Source organism: Lithobates pipiens, unplaced genomic scaffold, assembly GCF_037356315.1.
Source record: "Lithobates pipiens isolate NorthernLeopardFrog02 unplaced genomic scaffold, aLitPip1_a1.2 Scaffold_16, whole genome shotgun sequence".
In the NCBI taxonomy this organism is placed as follows: domain Eukaryota; kingdom Metazoa; phylum Chordata; class Amphibia; order Anura; family Ranidae; genus Lithobates; species Lithobates pipiens.
Window position 1 is genome coordinate 602,745,332 of NW_027507748.1, and position 17,519 is coordinate 602,762,850.

Here is a 17,519-nt window from a genome sequence, read left to right on the forward strand (position 1 = left end):
CCCAAATATCTCTTTTGACCTTGGTGCTGCCCTTGGGGTTTTCCCCTTGAACCTGATGGTTGAGGCCGTCGAGACAGCCTAGAGGCTGATGCCCCTGGCACAGGAGAAGCAGCCCACTTAAGGGAGAAATTACTGAATTTCTTCTTTACTGGTAAGAGCTTTTGCCATTAGAGATCTTTTATAGGTATTTATCCAAATCATCTCCAAATAGCTGTTCACCATGAAACGGAAACTGGCTAAGAGCTTTTTACACAGCGCTTTGGCTGACCAACTTTTCAGCCAAAGAATTCTGCGAGAATGCACTAGTCCAAGCATAAGCCATGAGATTTGAATGACAGCATCTCTCATAGCGTCTTTTTGTAGTTGAACTAGATGGACTTGTATCTTTTCAACCTGACTATGGTGCCCTTTTATGAAGCAGTGAAATCTATTCACTGCTTCATTCTCCGGCATTCACAGAGGAGATCTTTCTCCTCTCTGTGCCAGTTTATAAAGCGGAGTAGATCGCGTCACCCTTGGAGGAGTGAAGCGATCTACAAACGCTTCTAACACTGGAGAACGGACCTTAATACTGGAATCTCGTGAGACTTTACGATATTACAGTACTAGAAATTCACCGATACAGAGATGTCAATTTATTAAGCAGTGATAAATTATCACAGCTCAATACACTGACAACGGTGTGATTAATGTTAGTAAAATAAAGAGTCCCCCTACATAATATATACACACACAGACATTATATACACACACATTATAATATTATATATACATACATACACACATATATATATATATATATATATATATATATATATATATACACACACACACACACACACACACACACATAAATATGACAGGGGGACATGGTTACAGTGTTGGGGGGTCTGAATGAGGCATAAGGAAGTTAATTATCTTCCTCTTTCCTCCTCAGATCCCCCCACATTCTCTCTTCACTCCCAGATTCTCCACCTCTGAGCTGGTGAATCGGGGAGTGTGAATTCTGACACAGATCGCCAGTGAAGCGATGAGATCCCAGCTTCATAAACTGGCCGTTACTGTGTCATTCTATGAGGATTCTCAGTGTGTGGAGATAATCGGCGGGAGAACAAGTTCAAACACTTCTCCCCCGATTACCTCTGGTTTATAAACGGTTTATGGTCTGTGATCAGCGGTGATCCTCTGGATCTCCATTGATCACTGCTTCAAAATGGACACCAAAGTCTACTGTATAAATCAGCCCAATGTTAGGCCTGTTCATCAGGCAGCATCTCTAAAGCCATATGGCTTTTAGAAAGACGCTCCAACTTTATCTGTTGGATCCCTTAACATGAGCGCATCAACTGGACATGTGAGATTCTTATTCACCGAGGCAATCGCAGCATCAACCGCTGGCACCTCCATTTCTTATGGAAATCTTCCATAGGATAAAGTGTGGAGAATCTTAGGCGGATAATATTGTTTATCCGGATGTTCCCATTCAGCATACATAAGCTTCCTTAGCCATGCATGAATAGGAAAGGCATCCTCAGATGGAGGAGGTTTTAATGATCCCAACTTAGGAATGGGATCATCAAGAGCCTGCGCTGTAGGCAGCAAAAAAGTTGAACAAACCAACTTGGTAAGAGAGTGCACAAGCAACCTGTCTTGTGATGTTACTTCTATATTAGGATCCTCAGAAGAGGATAAACCAGTATCTTCCAAATCTTTGGGATGATCTACCTGATCCCCAGCTTCCTGAACCTCCAAAGGAGAGTCTTGAACACTAGCTGGGGATCTGCCAAGTTTGACCCCACTATGGAGGGATAAAATAGCATAAATCTTCTTTTCCAAATTAGCAATGGTAGAAGACAAAACCTCTTCTGTGACATACTCTGGCTGAAGCATCTTGTGCGACTGCAAGCAGTTTCCCCTGACTGCTCAATCTGAATGGCCGCAACACACTCAGAGGAGGGAGGACATTCTTTTGGAAATGGTTTTAGTTTGTTTTGTAACCATTGACCCCTTAGAACCCTTAGAGGAGTTCCTGGTCCCTTTGTCACTCAAAGCTTAAAAGCACAAAGTAGAGGCACTACCAGAAAAAGAATGCAAACTGCTAGGATATAGTACAGCGCAAAAGCTGCCATTAATCCTAGCCCCTTTACAGTACAATGTGTCAAAGGGAAATGCCCGTGTCACCAAACCTGATCTAGCCAACCTCTTTGCTCTGTCCCTCCACCGCCACGCATCAGCTTCACACACAGTGCTTAAAACACTTCCTGAACGTGTGTCCGGCGCCCGACTCCATTAGCCACGGTCGGCGTGGAATACAGCCCCCCTTTCCTTTTCAACAGAAATCAATTTCCCGCGTGCGTGGCGTCTGCAGCATGGCGGGGGGAGGAGCCTCTGCTGAGCGCCAGCGGTCTGCCCTTTTTTTTTTTAAAGGCAACCGTCTTGGCATCCTGTCCCCTGAAGGGAAATAAAGCCATTCTGGGGGCACAGGAGGCGATCAGAACCCCCCTTCTTACCGGAGGGTCTTTTGCAGCTGGAGGAGAGGAGGATGAAGGCTTCTGCTGTTTGCAGCGTCGGGACAGTGAGTGCTCAATACAGCCCCCAGTGGTGACACATAGGCATGACAACATTATACATAAAAAAATTCCTGAGAAAATCTCCTTTACCTTATCATCGCAGCATGGGTTTATCAGATATAAAGACCCAATCTTCATCCTTCACGGTGGGCTCCTAGACCTTTTAGGAAACCTTCAGGAACCGGGGAACCTTGGTTACCCACAATCCTGGACCTGCGACAGCACCCTGCCAGTAAAAACTTTATGGCCTTACTACCAAAAAGTACTGGATCCCAGGGTCCAGCTTTCTAAAGAGAAGCGTTCGCAAGCAAAACCTTGTTTCTTCGGACACGAGGCCCGGGTACCATTCATTTAGCATTTACCATTAATTTAGCCCATGAAAAGGCATCAGAACGGATCCGGTCAGCAGAAAGGATTGCTTCCTAGTGGACCTCAGCACAGCACATCTTTAGTCGTGACCAACACCTTAGACACTGGCAGAAAAACTGAGGACTCCCAGTAATGGGAGGGGTTATATAGGGGAGTACACGTATTGTCTTAGGGGCGTGCCAGTGTCCACCTGTCGGTCCGATATAACCCACATAGTAACTACTATGGCCCTGTGTCACCTGATGTAAGAAAAGAAAAGGATTTTACAGGTAAGCCGTTATAAAAATCATATTTTCTTTATCATACATCACAGGACACAGAACCACAGTAATTGCTGTCTGAGATGTCCCAGAGCTATGCCACCTGAGGGGAGGGGACAACAAACATGGAGGCTTGGTGATGCACTGCCCACAAAGCACTTACAACACTAGCAGAGTGCGATTTTACCTGAAAAGTTGGAACCTTCCTCTGCAAGCCGTAAGCTTGCATAATTAATTGCCAAATTACCATTTGGCAATAGTGGATTGCGATGCTGCCTGTCCTTTTCCAGGACCTTCCGGCAACACAAACAAAACATCCGTTTTCCAAATCTGAGCAGTCGCCTTCAAATAGATCTTGACCGCTCTCACTACATCCAAAGAGTGTGGTGAATTTTCTTCCATAGAACAGGGTTCTGGAAAAAAATGAAGGTAAAACAATATCCTGGTTTAGGTGAAAACCTGAAACCACCTTTGGCAGAAAGCTAGGATGAGGACGCAATACCACTCTATCCTTGAACAATTAAATATGGCTCTTTACAAGAAAGCCACCAGCTCTGATACCCTTCTTGCAGAAGAAATGGCTACCAGAAAAACTAGCTTCCTTGTCAAAAGGACCAAAGGAACATCATATCTGCTCAAAAGGCTGTTTCTGTAATGCCGACAGAACTAAAATTCATGTCCCAAGGATTCAGGGGTGCTTTAACTGGAGGATTAAGCCAAATTAACCCCTGCATAAAGCTTCGGATCAAAGAATGCGAAGCCAGCGGATGTTGAAACACTTAAAAGGCAGAGACCTGGCCCTTGATAGTACTCAAGGCCAGCTTCATCCTAGGATGCCAACCCCTGGATTCACACCAAGAAACATGCCTTCCAGACTCTATAATAAATGACTCTGGAAGCTGGCTTCCTTGCATTAATCAAGGTAGGCATCACTGAGCCTGAAAGCCCACGATTCTTTAGAATGTGGATTTCAATAGCCAAACCGTTAAATTTAGCATTTGTAAAGTAGGATGGAACACTGGTCCCTGCGATAGCAGGTCAGGACGTGGTGGTAGTGTCCATGGGTTTCCTACTGACATCTTTACCATTTCTGCATACCAGAACTACCAACTTTCTTTCCTGCTTGATCCTGCAAAGAAGTTGAGGTAAAAGCAGAATAGGAGAGAAACACATAAATCAGTGAGAACTGATGAGCATGAGAGTGGATCTCTTGTTCTCGACATAAAGTTGTCGACTTTGCTGAACCTGGATGCAAATAGATCTACACCCGGGATCCCCCATCGCTGGCATATAGCCAGGAAGATGTCAGGGTCAAGGGACCATTCCCCCAGAAACAACTGCTGGCAACTTAGCTAGTCTGCATGCCAGTTCTCTACCCATGGAATGAAGATTGCCGAAATGCAGGGCACATGTTCTTCTGCCCAGGTAAGGATATGGTTTACCTCTGCCTGACTTCTAGTGCCCCCTTAGTGATTGATACAAGTTACTGTTGTGGCATTGTCAGATTGAATCCTGACAGGAGAACTCTGCAACCTGAATGTCCAGGCCTTTAGGGCTAGACGAGCTGCCCAAATCTCTAGATTGTTGATGGGGAAGGTCTTTTTGGTTCTGGACCATTTCCCTTGGACAGACGCTTGTTCCAGGACTGCTCCCCAACCTGAAAGGATGGCATCTGTTACCACCTTCCAGGTAACCGGTAAGGAGGATTTCCCCTTCTGCAGATTCTCAGATATCCTCCACCAACTGAGGCTCTGGCGCACTATTGGCGACAAATGCATTGGAAAATCTAGTGCTTGAATCTTTGTTCCAGGCCGATAGGATACTGATTTGCAGCAGTCTCCAATGAAACTGAGCATAGGGAACTGCTTTGAATGAAGCCACCATCTTCCCCAATCTCATAAAAAGGCGAATGGAAGGACCTCTTTGCCCTGACCCCTTGGACCAGCTCTTTCATGGCGCTGATCTTCGTCTGGGGTTAAAAACACCTTTTGGGCTGTATCTATGACCAAACCCAAGTAATCTAACATTCTTACAGGCTTTAAAGAAGATTTCTCTAGGTTGATGACCCAACCTAGGTATTCCAGGTAGTTAACTACACTTTGATTCAAGCGGACTACCAACCGGTCTATTAAGAGAAGGTCATCCAGGTACGCGATTGTTATACCTCGAGTCCTTAATTTAGCCAGAGGAAGGGCCAGAAGTTTTGTAAACACCTGAGGTACAGTAGCTAGACCGAAAGGCAAGGCTACACCCTGAAAATTAAGTTTTTCTACTTCGAAACGCAGATAATTCTGGTGAGTAGGGAAATAGGCACATGCAGGTATCCATCTTTGATGTTGATTGATGCCAGAAGCTCTACCCGTTGTAGGATGGAGACTACTGATCAAATTGATTCCATGCGAAGAGAGTGAATCTTCAGGAACCAGTTTAGATCTTCGAGATCTAGAATGGGTCTGACATCCCCATTTGGTTTTGGTACCGTGAAAAGGTTTGAATAAAACTCTGACCCATGGTCTTGCACAGGGACCACCATGATCACCTTTTCTGACAAAAGTCAGTCTAACACTAGAAAGAAAGACTTTTTTCTCTGGATCTTTGGGGACATTTGACCTGAGGAAACAAGGAGACAGGAATCAGAACTCTAGTTTGTAATCTAGATCTATTGGGGAAACCACCCATCAGTCCGGAAATTCTTCCTGCCAAACCTGAGAATTGCAGAAGTCTTCCCCCACTCAAGCGAGCAGGGGTGCCCCTTCATAAAGAGGCTTTAACGTTCTGTCTTGCGGGTTTCTTCCCCCAGGACCTCTTTTGCCCCTGGGATTAACCTTGATTGTGGAGGTCGTCGTGACTGCCTGGAAGCTGATGCCTCTGGCACTGGAGAAAGAGCACGATTAAATGGACGTTTACTTTTTTTTTTTTTTTAACTGGCAAAAGGGTACTTTTCCCACTTGATATTTTTGGGATATATTTGTCCAAATCCTCTCCAAACAGCACCACGGAAAGGAAAACCAGCCAGGAGCTTTTTGCATGGTGCTTCGGCTGACCAACTTTTCAATCATACCATTCTACACGCGTACACCAACCCAAGCGTAAGGCGAGAGGTTAGATGAATAGAATCTCTAATGGCGGCAATTGCAAAGCACAAAGCCGCTGGCAGCTCAGCTAATTCCTGGGCCTGCTGTTCAGGGACCACCTAGAGTACCTGTTTCAACTGGTCTCTCAAGGACTGACATACTCCAATTGCCACCACTGCAGGTTGAGCCACTGAACCTGCCAGGGGAAAAAAATGTTTAACAGGAATTCCAATTTTTTAGCAGTTGGATCCCTAAGCATTTGTGCACTATCAACTGGACAAACCAAATGTTTATTCACAGAGGACATAGCAGCGTCCATTGCTGGTATACTTCACATCTTAGTAAATTTTTCCTCCATAGGATAAAGTGTTGAAAACTTTTGAGGGAAAAATGCTTATTTGGGCGATCCCACTCAGAATACATAAGCTTTTCTAGTACTAAATGGACAGGAAAGGCATGCAAGGCTTGAGTTGGCTTTAGTGAACCCAAACAGGAAGTGGGCTCTTCAAACGACTCCGTTAAGGGTAGCTTAGATGTGGAGTGGACCATTTCAGTAAGAAAATGTGCCAGCAACTTCTCAGCATGTGAAGCTGAAGATGATCCTTCCCCACTTGAATCCTTGGAGGAATCGTCAGCTTGTTCATGGTCCCCTGAGGGGGGATTCCTCTTCCCCCTCCCTCCATTTGGGGATCCTGGGTGGTGGAAGGGGACCTAATGCATTTTCTTCCACTCTATGAAGACATGATTAATGCCACTAATCATTCCTCTAAGCCACTCATAGCTGAGGAGAAAACCTGCTCAGTTATATAGACAGAGGCTGAAGTGTCAGAAGCAATTGCAGCCCCTGATGGCTCACTCTGACCAGCCTCCTTAGTATGGGATGGTGCTGCAGAGTCCTTAGAACCTGAGGGTGACCCCTTTGTGTCCTTGGCTTTTACGGCATTTGAACCACCTCCTCTGGTCATAGCGCCAAGCACAACGCAGAGGTACCACACAAAAAAAAAATAAAAAAAAAAAAAACACGCACCCACTGCTGAGCAATAGTCCAGCAACTGCTGCTGCTATTAAGCTCAGCCTGATGTTTAAAGTAAATGTGCCTGGGAATGCCTGTCACCAACTCACATGCCAACTGTCCGCTCTGTGTCCCTCCTAGTTGCATGCACCTGAAAAATGTGCATTTTACAGCTATGCAGTCCGTGTTGTAGATGCTCGATTTGCGCCAACACCACTAAGCCCAACACTTCTACCTCCGACCATCCACAGTGCCCCCACCCATATCTATTTTAAATTAGAGCTCTTGCCCACGCGAGCAGGCTCCGATCCTGCCCAATCGCATGGAGGAGGGCTGGGGGAGGAGGAGAGCTTGGCGGTGGAGGACCACCGCAATGGTGGCGGGAGCGGCGCAGCACACCGCCGTCTAACGCCAAGCTCCCCCTGCCTGGCATAAGCTATTCATGTGGGGGGACATTCCAGGAGAAGAGATTTCCCACGATTTTACCTGGAGCTTTGGGCTGGAGAAGCGTGCAGCCTGAGACAGAGACGAGACTGACATGCATGGAAAAGGTACGTGCACGACAGCCCCCGGTGGTGACTATAGGCATGACAACATTTACTTTAAAGGAGAAAACCCACAAGAATTAGAAAATTTCTTCAGGAATCTCCCTTACCGTATCCAGCTGCAGGGTTCTGTGTTAACAGATCCAATCTTCACCACTCATGGTAGGCTCCGTTTAGAAAACTTTCAGGGACTGGGGGACCCCCCCCTTTTTTTTGATCGGGGGATCCACATCCCTGGGCCTGTAAAAAGCACCCCTCCAGGAATATGTGGCTGAAAAACACAAATACTGGATCTCGGGGTCCAGCTCTCTAAAAAGAGAAGTGTTACAGGCAGAACCTTGTTTCTTCAGGCACGAGGCGCGGGTACCATTCAATTCGGCCTGGAAAAGACTTTGAATGGATCCGGTTGCATGGCTTACCCCAGTAAGGAATATTCCAGTGGAGCTCAGCACAGCACATATTTACTCGTGATCAACAGCTAAGACACTGGCGAAAAAACCGAGGTACTCATGGTAAGGGAAGGGGTTATATTGGGAATTGAATTTCCTGTTTAGGGTGTGCCATTGTCCATCAACTAAAAGCTGCTATATAAACCAGACAGTAATTACTGTGGCTCTGTGTCCTGTGATGTACGATAAAGAAATGCATGCATCATATTGTGGGAGGAGAACTGGGGAGTCAATGGCTGAGGACCTGTGTATTCTGGTACAGCATAGCTTAAAGCAGTAGTCAAGCCCGCGCGGTCATTTTTACCTACAGGTAAGCCTAGAATGAGGCTTACCTGTAAATAAAATGAATATCTCCTAAACGTGCACCGTTTAGGACAATGGTTTCCCCACTCCAATCCTCAAGTACCCCCAACAGGTCATGTTTTCAGGATTTCCATTAGATGAAATGGCTGAAGTAACTAAGGCAGAGAAACTGATCAAATCACCTGTGCAAAATAACGGAAGGCCTGAAAACAAGACCTGTTGGGGGTACTTGAGGCCTGGAGATGAGAAACATTGGCTTAGGAGATATTCACCCTGGACGGAGCCAGTTACGTCATTGGCATGTGCGGGAGTGAGGTCATTGCGGCTCCGGCCAATCACATAGCCGGAGCGCATGACCCTGGAAGAAAGACCAGCCCTCTCAAGTGGTGAGACAGTACAGCGCTGGAGGGCTTTGTTCCAAAGTATCTCATAATGTGCTAGCATGCGATGCATACTAGCACATTATGCCACTGTCTTGCAGGTTTTTTTGTTTGTTTTTTTTAACATCAGCCGTGGTTTACAACAGGTTTAATAACGACATGCGAGCCCAAACTGCAGTTTATAAAGCTAGCAAAATACTTTCTTGTATCAAAAGAAGGTATAGATTCCCCTCCCTCCTCTACCCATCATGCATAAATTTGCAGCAACCAGTACAGAGAGCTTAAACAGAGGTGGTGGACCTAGAGCCCCACAATGGATATGACAACTGTTCATCTGTGATCACTCCTATGTTTTATCTTCCTTTTTCCTACAGGAAAAGGCCAGCCATAACCGTTAATGGGCAGGCTGAATGTACCAAATTGATCAGCTTGGGTACAATCAACACACCCGATTTTCTTGCGATTGCTTGCAGCTGCTAGAGATAATCACCGTCTTCTCCTGGTGGGGGTGGCTTCCCCCACCGGGAGAAGACAATTGCCAATTTCCTTGTCAACACGATCTGTGTTGATGTGAGAATTGTGCAAATTTCTTTCCTGCAACCCAAAATTTGTATAGTGTATGGCCTGCTTTTTTGGCATTCGTAGTCATGGTTATTGGCAGAATAGTGCCATAAATAGTGGAAATGAGACCTTTAATAGATATTGGCCTAAACCAGCATCTCAACCAGCAGGGCTGTGTGATACTGCACAAGGTAGGTCTTAAGCCTAGTACACACTATTTGTTATTTTGGTTCAACCCGGCGGGCTGAACAGAAAAAAAACAAAAAAAAAAAAAACACACAGCTTGGGAGGAGCCATTGTACTAATGCGATGTCCGCACAGCGATCTCCCCCGCTGAGTTATTGTTTTATTACAAGGGGAAAGGCCAATAGCTGAGAGCGCTGATCATTGTTCGGTCATGCCTGCTGTACACATAAGCCGAATGTCGGCCGGTTTCTTTTGAACCAGCTGACACCCGATATTTAGCCGATTCATGCCTGATCTGAAATCACTGATAAAACCTTTAGTGTGGTAGTTTAAATTCCTTCCTTACAAAAATCTAACTTTTTGAGAGGGGTCTCGGAATACAGTATATTTGAGGCACATACTGAACACCCTGGGATTTCCACAATTCAAAGTCCAATAACGAATCTTTCAACTCAGGCAGATTATGGTTATCCCAGAAGAATGGGCTCTTAGATATGACAATAATTTACATACAAAAAGCATAACTGATCAAAGGCTAAGGAACCCACTTCCACATCTCCAAAAGGGGAGTTATGCTTGGAGCCCATAAGAAGCATAGCAGGATTGGGTTTGGCTAGCAAGGATGAGGCACAGCCTAACAGATGCTGGAGTTGAGGTCTGGAAATAGGCCTGGGATGGGTGATCGCTAGCAATAAAACATGGCAGGCCCTTTTACCAAATCAGGTCTCAGGAAAAGTGCATCAATCTTTTTGAAACAAACGTCTGGTATCCAAACTGTGGATCGGTGTATGATAGAGAGGTTGGGGCATTCATATTTTTAATTGGATTACACTGGCCTACCACTGTGAAAGGAAAGTGACACCAAGTCTTACAGTTCTGGTTGAAGTTCATCCAAAGTGGTGTAAGATTAAGGTCTAAGAAACAGTTTGGTTATTCAGATGATAGACCCTAGCATTTAAATTGGTGCAGTACTTTTATGTCCCAAGTTCCCTCCGACACTGGCTGAGTCTAAGACCCAAAAAGGAGCCAAACTTTTCAGTTAAAGATATGAAGGTAGACAGTTTTGGGTAGGTCTCACACAGGATGGCATTACCAGCAAATAATGCAATTTTTTCCTCTCCCCTTTTGAACCAAAGTGAATCTATGGGTTTTCTGACTACAAATGCTAAAAGGTTCAAAGGCAAGAGCAAAGAGCAGTGGTAAATATTCTAATTATTCTGAAGACTAAATTAACATGAATACATGCAGAGAAAGATGCATATTGCAATTGTATTAATTTTAAAAATTGGAACCCACACCAAATGTATTTAGGACCCTCCAGAGATGGTCCCTCTCGACCTTGTTAAAGTGGTTGTAAACCCTTACACACCACTTTTACCTACAGGTAAGCCTATAAGGTGGCTTACCTGTAGGTACTGCTAATATCTCCTAAACCTGCACGGTATAGGAGATATTTGCCATATACGCTTGCGCTGATGTAATTGGCGCAGGTGCACTGAAGTGCCATTTCTAAAGGGACCGGGCCGTGACGTCACGTGGCTCTGGCCAGTCACAGAGCCGGAGTCCACGACACGGGAAGGAAGAGGGGTGAAAATGGACGAGGCCACCAGCGGGGACATTGTGGGCTTTGTTTGTATTTAAGTGGCATATAAGAGGCTAGTATGCTTTTACTTTGCAGGGAACAAAAGAGGGGTTTTACTTCCTCTTTAAAAGCCTAAACAGTATTTAAAGTATTGCCTCCATCACCTCTATTTGTTGGGACTAATATACTGATATAGGAAGTTGTGGATCTACTGGATATGAATCCTGATTGGTCTTAGTGGATAATTCTGGTAATCCGATTATAACGGTGGTCAACCAGTACACGAGTGAGCAGTTTAATGTCTGAACACAGTAAGCAAATTGGCTTACATGGATGGGGCAGGGTGGGAACCCTGCCTTCTTTAGGGGTATCAATCATTGTGGACATTGTACATAGAGGGTGGTAGTGCACCTGCCTCAAAGGCCATCTCCAGTACACATAGCAGTTGAGAAGCCATCAATGATAGAATCCTTATGGTTAGAGAAGCAGGAAACTGCTACATTTCTTCAGCAATTAGGCTAGTTTGATAGGGGCATTTAGGAGGGTTTTATCCCGAGGCATCAAACTCATAAGGGTGGTTGAGGAATGAAAATGTGTTCATTATAGTATAAAGGACTTATGACAATTTCAAACTATACAAATCTTCATATGATGACTTAAAACTAGTTCAATAGCTCGGGGGCGTTCGTAACTGTTCTCCTCTCCAGTGTGTAAATGGAAGCACTACATTAGGCTAAATGCAATAAGTAAATGAAATTGTGGGACCCAGCAGCTAAATCAAGTATGCTCCAGGATTAATAAAATGGGATGGGGTGCGGTGGACTTGCACAGTACTACTATGAATTAACCACTGAAGCAGGTAGGTTGTGCTTATTAAGTAACTGGGTTTTTCTGGAAGCAGACACAAGCTCTGCCCATAGCCTTCTGTTTTAAAAGGGTCACTGAAAATCAATGAGTTGGAAGACTTGGCCACGAAAATGGGCCTTCGGGAAAAATACCTCAACAAGTGGTTCTACTGGCACAAATTGTCCACTCTGAGAAGTACAAGGCCTTGCTGCGCTAAACTGTCTAAATTGGAGGTCGTCCAAGAGGTTCTCCTGGTCCTGGAGGGATGGCAGCGTGATTCAAACCCTCCTCTTTACCTCATACCTTCCTTTGTCTCTAGTCTTCCTGCAGCTGATTTTCCTAGTTAAAAATTTACTATGCCTTGTTCTACACTGTGGAGGTGGCCATCTTGCCTTCTCATGTCAGAGCCTCTAAGAGAGCAGCACAGTAGTAACATTACCAAACCTCACTCCAAATTTGAGACTAGCAGTAAGAGGCAGCAGTGCTTTAGATCTCACATTGAAAATGTGTACCCGCTATCAATGAAAAAGGAATGTCTAGGCAGCCTCACATAACGATCTTATTTTCAGGAAGAATTCTGGGCAAAATGTACAATTTACAGGTTACTAGCTTAGGCTTAATTAACATTTCTAGATGCTCCTGATAACACAACAAACCATTTAAATCACTTTTAATCTATGTAAAATTAAAAGTTTTTCCTTGTTTAAAGCTAGGGTAAAACACAAAAATATGGTTTTGTTACAAAGTGGAATAAAAATACAACACAACACAACTTTGAAGAATGTGTCAGAAAGAAAAAGGGTTCACTATGAAGTTAAATGTAACTAGGTGTTAATCAGTGGTTGACACTGAAGTTAACTTAATTACCTGAAAGATCACAAGCCCTTGTTCATACAAATTTTGTCAGCCACCACCAATTCCGTTGTGACTATCCTGAAAGCAGAAAGGTTAAAGTAATTATATACAAGATGAACACATAGCACCACAGAAAAACCAAATTGTATGACAAATAAAACTAAATTAATCAGACAGATGCCTAGATAAGGTATATGCAGTTGCGCTCATAAGTTTACATACTCTGGCAGAATTTATGATTTCTTGGCCATTTTTCAGAGAATATGAATGAGAACACAAACTTTTTTCACTCATGGTTAATGTTTGGCTGAAGCCATTATCAATCAACTGTGTTTACTCTTTTTAAATCATAAAAACAGAAACTACCCAAATGACCGTGATCAAAAGTTTACATACCCTGGTGATTTCAGCTTGATAACATGCACACAAATTGACACAAAGGGGTTTGAATGGCTATTAAAATGGTAACCATCCTCACCTGTGCCCCGTTTGCTTGTAATTAGTGTGTGTATAAAAAGTTCAGACCCTTGCATCTTTCATCCAGTGCTGCATTGACATTTCTGGATTCTGAGTCATGGGCAAAGCAAAAGAATTGTCAAAGGATCTACGGGAAAAGGTAGATGAACTGTATAAAACAGGAAAGGGATATAAAAAGATATCCAAGGAATTGAGAATGCCAATCAGCAGTGTTCAAACTCAAATAAAGAAGTGGAAAATTAGGGGCTCTGTTGAAACCAAACCATGGTCAGGTAGACCAACTAAAATTTCAGCCACAACCACCAGGAAATTTGTTTGGGATGCAAAGAAAAACCCACCAACATCAGGTGAAATACAGGACTCGCTGAAAACATGTGGTGTGGCTGTTTCAAGATGCACAATATGGAGGCACTTGAAAAAAGATGGGCCAGAAGAAAGCCATTACTATGAAAATGCCACAAAGTATTATGCTTACAATACACTAAACAGCACAGAGACAAGCCTCAAACCTTCTGGCAGAAAGTAATATGGAATTTTTAAGACCAAAATTTAGAGGAGAGGAGTCAACAAGGGCTATGGTGAAAGGTACACCATTCCTACTGGTGGATTGCTGATGTTTTGGGGATGTGCGAGCTGCAAAGGCACAGTAAACGTAGTCAATATTGATGGCAAGATGAATGCAGTAGGTTACAAAAGATACTAGAGGAACATTTGCATTCATCAGCCAGGACGCTGCACATGGGACGTACTTGTGCTTTGGATTATTGTCATGTTGGAATGTACAAGGCCAAGTCAACCTGTCATTGGCTACTGCAGAATAAAGTGAAGTTTTTGGAGTAGCCATCTCAGTTTCCTGACCTCAATATTATTGAGCCACTCTGGGGAGATCTCAAAATGTGCAGTTCATGCAAGACAGCCCAAGAAAATTTACAGGAACTGGAGGATTTTTGCCAAGAGGAATGGACAGCTTTACCATCTGGGAAGATATAGAGCCTCATCCACAAATACCACAAAAGACTTCAAGCTGTCATTGATGTTAAACCACTTGCCGACCAGCCATCACAGTTGTACTGCGGCAGAATGGTACGGCTGGGCGAAACTACGTTATGTAACATTTTTTAAGTTGTCATTTTTTTCCCCACAATTCTTTGCAAAATGAAGATTTTTTTTTGCAAAATTGTCATATCAGGTTATTTCTCACACACAGCATATGCATACAACAAATTACACCCCAAAATACATTCTGCTACTCTTCCCGAGTATAGCGATACCACATGTGAGACTTTTACACAGCCGGGCCACATACAGAGCACCAACATTGAAGTAGTACCTTCAGACATTCTATGAGCAAAACTGACGCATCTCATTTCTCAACCACCTATTACACTTTTGAAGGCCCTGGAGTATCAGGACAATGGAATTTCCCATAAAACGACCCAATTTTGGAAAGCAAACACCTCAACATATAATCTGTGAGGCATAATGAGTCTTTTGAATGGTTCGTTTTTTTCCAGAAGTTTTTGGAAAATGTGGAAAAAAAAATGAAAACAATTTATAAGATCTTTCTAACACATAGCATGTATATAACAAAAATTACACCCCAAAACACATTCTGCTACTCCTCCCAAGTATGGCGATACCACATGTGTAGGACTTTTACACAGCCTGGTCACACTTTTGAAGGTCCTGGATCACCAGGACAGTGCAATTACCCACAAAATGACCCCATTTTGGAAAGCAAACACCCAAACGTATACATTCTATGAATCATGGGCTGCAAATAGGTACTCGGGTACTCTGATGGCCTGGTGACAGGTACTTGGGTACTCTGAGGGGCGGTGACAGGTACTATGAAGGGTGGTGACAGGTCCTCTTTATGGGGGGGGCAATCAGTATGATTGGTGTACACCAAGCGGTAACGAGATGTTACTGCAATCTCCTCCTCACACACGATCAGGGTGTGAGGAGGAGAACCCGGTAACATCTCGTTACCGTGGTTTGTTTACATTTTAGTGATCGGCTGTGAAACTATCACAGCCGATCCCGTGGGTAAACAGCCGGCCAATGGCTGTTTACCAGCGTCAGCGACAAGCAGTGTTCCCGGGAAACGCCAACGTGCATGCGCAGCGCGATCGCGTGCATCACTTCATCATGGCCGATCACGTGGTAAACAGCCATACCCAATGGCTGTTCACCCCCTTCGGTGGCGAGCGGCGTCTCCGTGACACGCCACCACGGAAGAAACAGGGATGCGCTTGCATTCCCTGTTTAAACGGGAGGACGTCATATGACGCCCTCCCGCCACAATAGGTGCGCCGCCTGGCCGTAATTCGACAGCCGGCAGTCGGGAACTAGTTAAGAACTGGGGTATGTAAACTTTGGATCATGGTCATTTGGGTAATTTCTGTTGTCATTACGATTAAAAACAAATGCATAAAATAATAAAAATAAAGGAGGAAAACAGTTGATTAATAAATGGCTTCAGCCAAACACTAACCATGAGTGAAAGAAAAGTTTTTGTGTTATTCATATCTGTAAAATGGCCAAGAAATCAAATTCTGCCAGGGTATGTAAACTTATGAGCACAAAAAAGGTACATATAAGGAATAATATTTTAGACAGATGGCACTTACAATTTAAAGACATTAACCAGTATCACCATTTTCCAGTAAACTAAATACAAATACTTAATATTAAATATAAGTTGGTGTAATGCTGAGGAATTGCCCTGTATAACCAACTCTTAAAAAATTATCCATTAACAATTTGTTTTTACAAGTATTAATTCTTAAATTTTAGATCAGTGATCTAACAAAGTACCGCTTCTACAAAAAAAAAAAAAAAAAAACAACGATGTTTTAGCCTTTAATTTATAAACACAACAAATCTAAAATGAGGAGCATAAGTAGCCTGCAAGCAGTAGAAGAAAACAGACCTTGAGTTGCCTTTTACAAAACATAGGTGGATATTAAAGTGTTACTAAACCCAGGACCCTGCATTTTCTATATCTGGTCTCCCCACAGTACATATGGAAATTAAATTATTTTAGTAAATATAAAAACTGCTAAATATCTTTTCTCAGCAGAGTATAACAATCTTGTGACTTTTAACAATATCTGGTTAAAGCTTGTAGGAGTAGTTTTCATTCTCCCCTGAATGTCCTATAAGGTTGCAGGACCCCTGATCCTCTGTCTGGACAGTGCCAATTAACCCTGTGCGGATTTCACTCTCCCAAGAAAAAAAAACCCACTAGGTAAAACACCAAACTGAGCATGTGCAGACTGAAGCTGCTGTCTTAACCAGAGATGTTTTGGAGGCAATGCAAGGAGGAGAGGATCAAAGACGACTGGATCAAAGAGCCTTTTTACACAATCCAGAGGATTAACCCCTTAGGTTCCACAGTGAGTATAACAAGCATGCTTTACTCCATATACAGACCGATTTTACTCTTGTGGGTTTAGTAACATTTTAACAGATCAAAAAAACTCTGTAGGCTTATCTTATACCTTGCTATAAAAGCATATATAAAATTGTGTAGGAAAAAGAAAAACTATTAGGGACATTCCTGTAGTAAGTTTACAGACTTTGCACACAACAAACCAATCGAAAAGAGAAGAGATGTATTTTATGAGACAGGATTTACGCAAGATCACAGCAAGATTCATAAAACCCTCAAACAAGTCTTCTACTGGCAAGATAAAGTTCCACTTCAGTAGAATACATGTACCTAGACACTTAAACGTTTATATATATATATATATATATATATATATTAAAAAAAGCCTAATGACTTTATGTAGTACTGATGTTTGTAGAACTCTTAAGAGTTGAATGTGCAGCATTTGCAGGTACAAGGGATGCAATGGTACAGCACATATCCCTAAATACCTGGGCACTGCTGTGCTTTTATTCTTGTATTTTTATCTTCAAAGTTTCTGGTGTTGTATGTGTACTCCAATGTTGAAATAGATTTGAGAGGAAGTTGAAGTTTGAAAAATTTGAAAGGAAGTGGATATTGGATAGGCGTCTGGGTTCTTGCTTGGTAAAGTC

The 17,519-nt window shown here is 43.3% G+C and overlaps 1 long non-coding RNA gene across 4 annotated transcripts in view; it reads right to left on the minus strand.

Annotated features, from left to right (window-relative positions):
• LOC143983877 (uncharacterized) overlaps positions 1-17,519 on the minus strand; it is a 66,669-nt gene that overhangs the window by 20,496 nt on the left and 28,654 nt on the right. For all 4 annotated transcript variants that reach the window (XR_013274688.1, XR_013274689.1, XR_013274687.1 and 1 more), the window contains one exon: positions 13,005-13,070. This is a non-coding gene — a long non-coding RNA (uncharacterized LOC143983877). The remainder of the gene's footprint in view (positions 1-13,004; positions 13,071-17,519) is intronic.